Source organism: Physcomitrium patens, chromosome 4, assembly GCF_059467195.1.
Source record: "Physcomitrium patens ecotype Gransden chromosome 4, ASM5946719v1, whole genome shotgun sequence".
Lineage (NCBI taxonomy): Eukaryota > Viridiplantae > Streptophyta > Bryopsida > Funariales > Funariaceae > Physcomitrium > Physcomitrium patens.
In genome coordinates, this window is record NC_143413.1 from 10,935,559 (window position 1) to 10,941,558 (window position 6,000).

Genomic DNA, 6,000 nt, shown 5'->3' on the forward strand with positions numbered 1-6,000 from the left:
AAGTAGATATCATCTAATACCTGAAAATAATAAGTTATTATTAATGAATCCAAACAAAAACACATCGAAAATTATGCAATTTTGATAATGATACGCAGTACTCTCAGCCCTAAGTACCAAACCACATACAGCTATATGAAATCATGAACTGTGTTACCCTCTTTAGGTCAGAATCTTTCAACCTACCACAGAGTTTGAGCTTGAAGACGTGGAAAATCGAGAGACCCCATGTGAGAGGCGACCCTCGGATGTGAAACTATGAAACCATGAAGTCATCAACAGAGTCAAACGAGGTCTCTCTCTACTTGCGACGAAATACTGCTGGACCCAATGGGCTTGGTCACAGTGCACTTGACTAGACTTTATCGACGTCGAACAGAGTGTAACCGGTTTCTTAAGCTTGCAGCACCGTCAGACGTCGAAGGAAGCCTCGGGAAATTGACTTCCGACGCTTCCTCACAACCGTTACGACTTCCTCTCCAATCTGCCCAAAGTCTGTCTAAGTTGATTTAAGTGCCTGCTAATGACTGGTGAGACCGAAACTTGGCGGTTCAGCATTTCACTTGACGAGGCATCGTGAAACGCTTGAATGGAGTGGTTGTCACACTTCCTACTCTTGACTGTCTATGTTCACCTGAGGTCCTTCACAAGGCGGACCAAGCAAAACCGCATCATTTTTAGGTCTTCAGTCAGCTTTTTCCAATGGCTTGAGGAGGAAGTTTTTGAGGTTAAAGGGCTAAGTTTCAATGTTAATTTCCATCCTGTACGTCTTCTTGTCAGTTTGATTGGCCACCATTTCTAATAAACATTCTGTTCCTACTCACAACGAATCTACAATTTTTTGCCATTTGGGTTCTTTCGGGATTCGTGCTTCTGATGTGTTTCACTGCCCTGACTTGGCCGGAACCTGCAGGTCCCTATACTTGTGCATAATATATCCGACAGAAGTTGGACTTTAAGTGAAGAAGATTGCATAGAATCTGGTTAGGTGAAGAATTCTATTACTCTCATTTACTAAAAACTCACAAAAAGATACAAGCTCAAGCAAGCTGGCACTTCCGCGCATACAAAGCTACACGCATCTACAAATTGCATGAACCACGAGTGTAGCGAAAGGTGTGGCCAGGAGAGGCAGAAGCGAACAGTGAACGGTTGATGGAGACCAGTGAACTGGGAAGTCAAGTAATGCTCAAGACCGTCGCTAATTTTAATTCCGTGTTGTTCGTCGGGGTCATTTGATCACAAATGCACCCATTAAAGGTGGTCATTCTCCGCCAGTATCCGGATACTTTGGTAATCAAAGTCAGGTCGTTCAATTCTATAATGTCTGATTGACAATTGGCAGATGTGAAAACTTTGTACACAATGGCGCAGTTGGCAGGACAATCCGCCACGTTGAATTTGTAGTATTGACGAGTTCAAATGCATCACCAGAGAACCAAAACCATGCAATTTATTGACAGCTGGATCTTAGATCACATCGTTCGTTCCCGTCTTTAATGTTTGACTTCGTTTCGAGGAGGGTCAAATTCTTTACAGGGAAAACTGGAGGCAGGATCAGCGGACCCATCTCGTCTAGGGATACTCGTAAAGCCAGACACTGCACGCGGGACGTATCCCGTAACACTTCCTACACTTCGAAGAAATAATTACGCTACTATTCTTTCACCCTCACCTACGCCTCTCTGCTAGAGGCAAAACTAATCTCGATCCAAGTAGGTCGATCGATCAGCTTGTGTCGCAGCTTTATAGCGCCCCACTGGTCAAAATGGCAAAAGTGTCATCGCAGAAAGACGACTTCGACGCTGCTTGCAACTAGTATACAAACCCACGACAAAACAAATTCGCGGCCGTCAAGTCATTATGAAGAATCCAAAGTGTCAGAAAATACAACATCGTCCAGATTCCACTCAGCTTGCAAGTCCATCGCTCCGAAGAGCAACGTCTACAGAGATGGAGTCAGCTTCTAGCTCGGCACAGATTGCGGTGAAGGCAGTGATTTCGGTAGACTAGACATCCCCCCCCCCCCCAAATAAAAACTACGCCTTTTATGTAGTTATTTTTGTTTCTTGTTGATAAACAAGTTTCAATAAGTTATTTTTTAGGTTTAGTATGTCAAAATTTTAAGTTGGAATGTAACTTTTGAATAATCAAGTTTAATATCAATAAAGGGTATATGCATTGTTGCAATTGATCCAAAAATTGTAACAAGTAAAGTTTGGAATCTAACAGTTTTTTTAAGACTTTTTGATTTGAAATATTAAAATTTTAGTGATAAGACTAATGGTTTTTAATTTTTTCAAGTGCCATTTGATTTGCTTTTTTTATTTCTCCATATTGAAGATATATTTAAATATAAATAAATAAATATAAACATACATATATTTGTTTTTGAAGCTCCTTTCTATATTGTATTTTGCATAATAAAATTTTAAAATCTCTCTAAACATTTCAATTTTTCTTAATAAATATATTATTGATAAAAATTATAAATATTTGATGAAATATTAGTGCTAATTTATAATGATATAATCAATAAGATTTATAAATCTTATTGATGTTGTAAAAATGGAATTTATTTTGTATAACAAATTACCTTGCTTACTTTAATTTGATTGAATTAATGAAAACTAAAACAAAGTTTCTTCTACTTAGTAAAGAAGAGTTGAATATATTAATTATCATTTTCTATTTAAGGTCTAAAATAGAATATAATTTTAGTTAAATACACTAAGTGATTAAAAATTTTGCAGGTTGTGTGTTGGTGTAATAAAATAGTAGAAATAGCTAGAATTTATTTTTTTGTTTATAAAAAAAAATTAGAATTAGATATTATAATTAAAAAAAGATAAAATATTAAAATTTTTAACAATAGATTGTAGATAAAATCATGCATATATTTGGATAAAATAGAAAGCAAGTTTTATATTGTAGTAATTAGAAATAGTTGGTAATTATAAACCAAACTAATATGCAATCATATGTGAGTGTAGAAAAAAAATCACCGTATAGATTTATTATCAATGTTGTTGAACAAAATTCATATTACATTGGACAAAAGAAAAAAAATCTTATTAGATATTTTATTTATTAACATAATAGATAAAAAAATATGTATAGTAGGAATTTGATTTGTATTGATAATAATATTGGAGTTTTATTAGATTGTACTTTGGATGATAAATAAATAGAGAATGAATGGTCAACTTATTTTTGAAGGCAATGTAGCAACTATTTATTATATAATAAAAAAGACAAAATAAAACTAATATCTAGTAATCAAATATTATCTATCTATCTATATATATATATATATTTAATAATTTGTAATAAAGTCACTTTAACAGATGTATTAATTGAATTGGTTAATAGCACCTATTTTTTTAAAATAAAAAATGATTTTTTAATCCAATATTCCAAGTATCCAAAATTATGTTATAAATTAGATTTTTTTAATTTTTTTAATTTTTAATTTTTTTGTATATATATTTTGTGTATTTCATTGGTTAATTAATTAAGATTAAATATAAGATTTTTTTTGTTACATTGATTCTCTAAACATAATAAAAAATCTTTGCCAATAGTAAGAAATTCATCAAATTTTAAATAGTTTAATTTATAAAATAATATTTCTTTTAATTTTATTTAATATGTTTGATTAGGTAATTTATTTTCTTAAATTTTTATAAACATTTTGAACTTTGTATTCAAAATAATGAATGGATATAATAGTGAAGTGACAAAAGTTGATCATTTGGACATATAAGTGATCTAAAGAGTGGAAAATTTGATAAGAGATGTTTATATTATTATTAAGACTTGTGAGAAGGCTTAAAAGTAAAATTGAGGATCTTTTGAGAATAAAAAATATATATATATATATATATATATATATATATATATATTGTATTTTACAAATAGAACATTCTAGGATTTTGAAGAAGCACCACTTTTTTGCTGATTTTGAGAGCTTTAGAATTCTTTCTTTTGATCTTTTTTAATTCGTATCTTTCATAGACATGGCTTCAAAAAAATGTGAGAGCTTGAGGATCATTGAAAAGTTTTAAAGAGAGAATTTTTATCATTGGAAGATGAAAATAAAGCTTTTGTTGGTTTTATTGGATCTTTAAGATATTATAGATGAATATGAAGACCCTCTAAGCATGCATGCTGATATGAAGGAAAATAAATAGTTAAAAAGATGTAAAAAAAAGGTTTTTGGCATAATTATTACTAATTTAGATAAAACCAAATTTTCCTTTATTATTCCTTGTAAAGAATCAATAAAAATTTAAAAGTTCCTTTAGAATATTTACAAGAGGAAGAACTTGTCCAAAATCAACTTTTCAAAGAAGAAGTTCTTTACATATAAGATAGAAGAAAGTAAAGATCTTATGGCTCATATCAATAAGATAAAGATTCTTATAAATTAATTAGCAAGTGTTGATAAACTTTTAAAAGATGATATTGTTATGACATTGCTCATGAACCTTTTCAACTCCTACAACTACTTTATTATAACATTGGATTCTAACAAATTAAATAAACTCATTATGAACTATGTGACAATAAGACTTGTCCATAAAGTGATGAAGAAGAAAAAAAAATAAGCTTCAAAGTAAAGATTTGGATATCTTTTTAAGGCAAAGTAAGAGAAGTTATTATAACCAATGTGGCAATGTAAAAATTTTCTATGTTTATAAAGAAGTATTTTGATTTGTTTACAATTACTACAAGATTAAGAAAAAAAATAGAAAAAATATCAAAATTATACATGAAGAATTTGAAGGAGATGATTATGCATTTATGGTAGGTGAAGGTACTTCTATGGCTTCCATATCCAAGTAGATTATTGATTCAAGTTCCACCAAATACATGACAACTTACAAGTATTTATTTGACACTTATAAAGATATTTCATCAACAAGACTTTTGATGGTAAATAATGATAGAGTGCAAGCTATTGAAATAGATATTATTTTAATAGAAATTTTTGTAAAAGGCCAAATCAAATAAATCAAATTGAAAGATATTCTACATGTCCTAAAGATGAATAAAAATATTTTTTAAGTAAGAAAATTTATTTTTTATAGATATAAAGTACAAATTGATATGAATGGATGTTTTATGAAGACTTTAAATAGATATGACATTATCAAAAGGCTTTAGAGATAGAAATCTCTATTTCTCTCATTATAAAAAAGTAAATGGAGTTGAAGTGGCCCCATTTGTTGAGTTTCTATAAAATCAAGTCAAATTTGGTATTTAGCATTTGATATTGATGTCTAGATTATTTGAATGCCGAGAGTATAAAAGAGCTCCAATTCATGGTAAGTAGCTTGGATATTGGTCAATTATACAACAACATAATATCTCTTGCTTGTAAATATTGTATTCAAGGTAAACAACAAAGGACTTTATTTCTAAGTGGAGTTGCAATATATTCAAGGAAGTTATTAGAAATTATAAAATTGGATTTTTGTTGAAATATGAAGATGCCATCAATGAAAGGAGAAAGACAATTTTTCATATTTATTAATGATTTATTTAAATAAATATAGATTTTTATTTTTAAAGCCAAGAATAAGTATTTTTTAAAATATAAATATTTTTATAGACTTGTAAAGAAGTAGTATGAATGTAAGATCAAGGTGTTGTATAGAAATAATAAAGGTAAGTATTTTTTTAAAAAATTAAATAATTTCTTAAAGTTTTAATTTATTAAAAGCCAAATCTTTATTTCTTAAATTATACAATAAAATAGAGTTGATAAGAAAGTAAATCAAATTATTAAAAAAATGATAAGAAAAATACTTCATATTCAATATCTTAGATATGAGGTTTGAATAGATATTATGGTGAATATAATATATACAAGTTATAAGTACCTTTCATGGATATATATAGGTATTCTAATAAATACTTATATTTTTAGATAGAAGTAGATAAAAATAGATAAAATAAGTTAATTTCTATCAAAGACATGAATTTTGAAGAAAA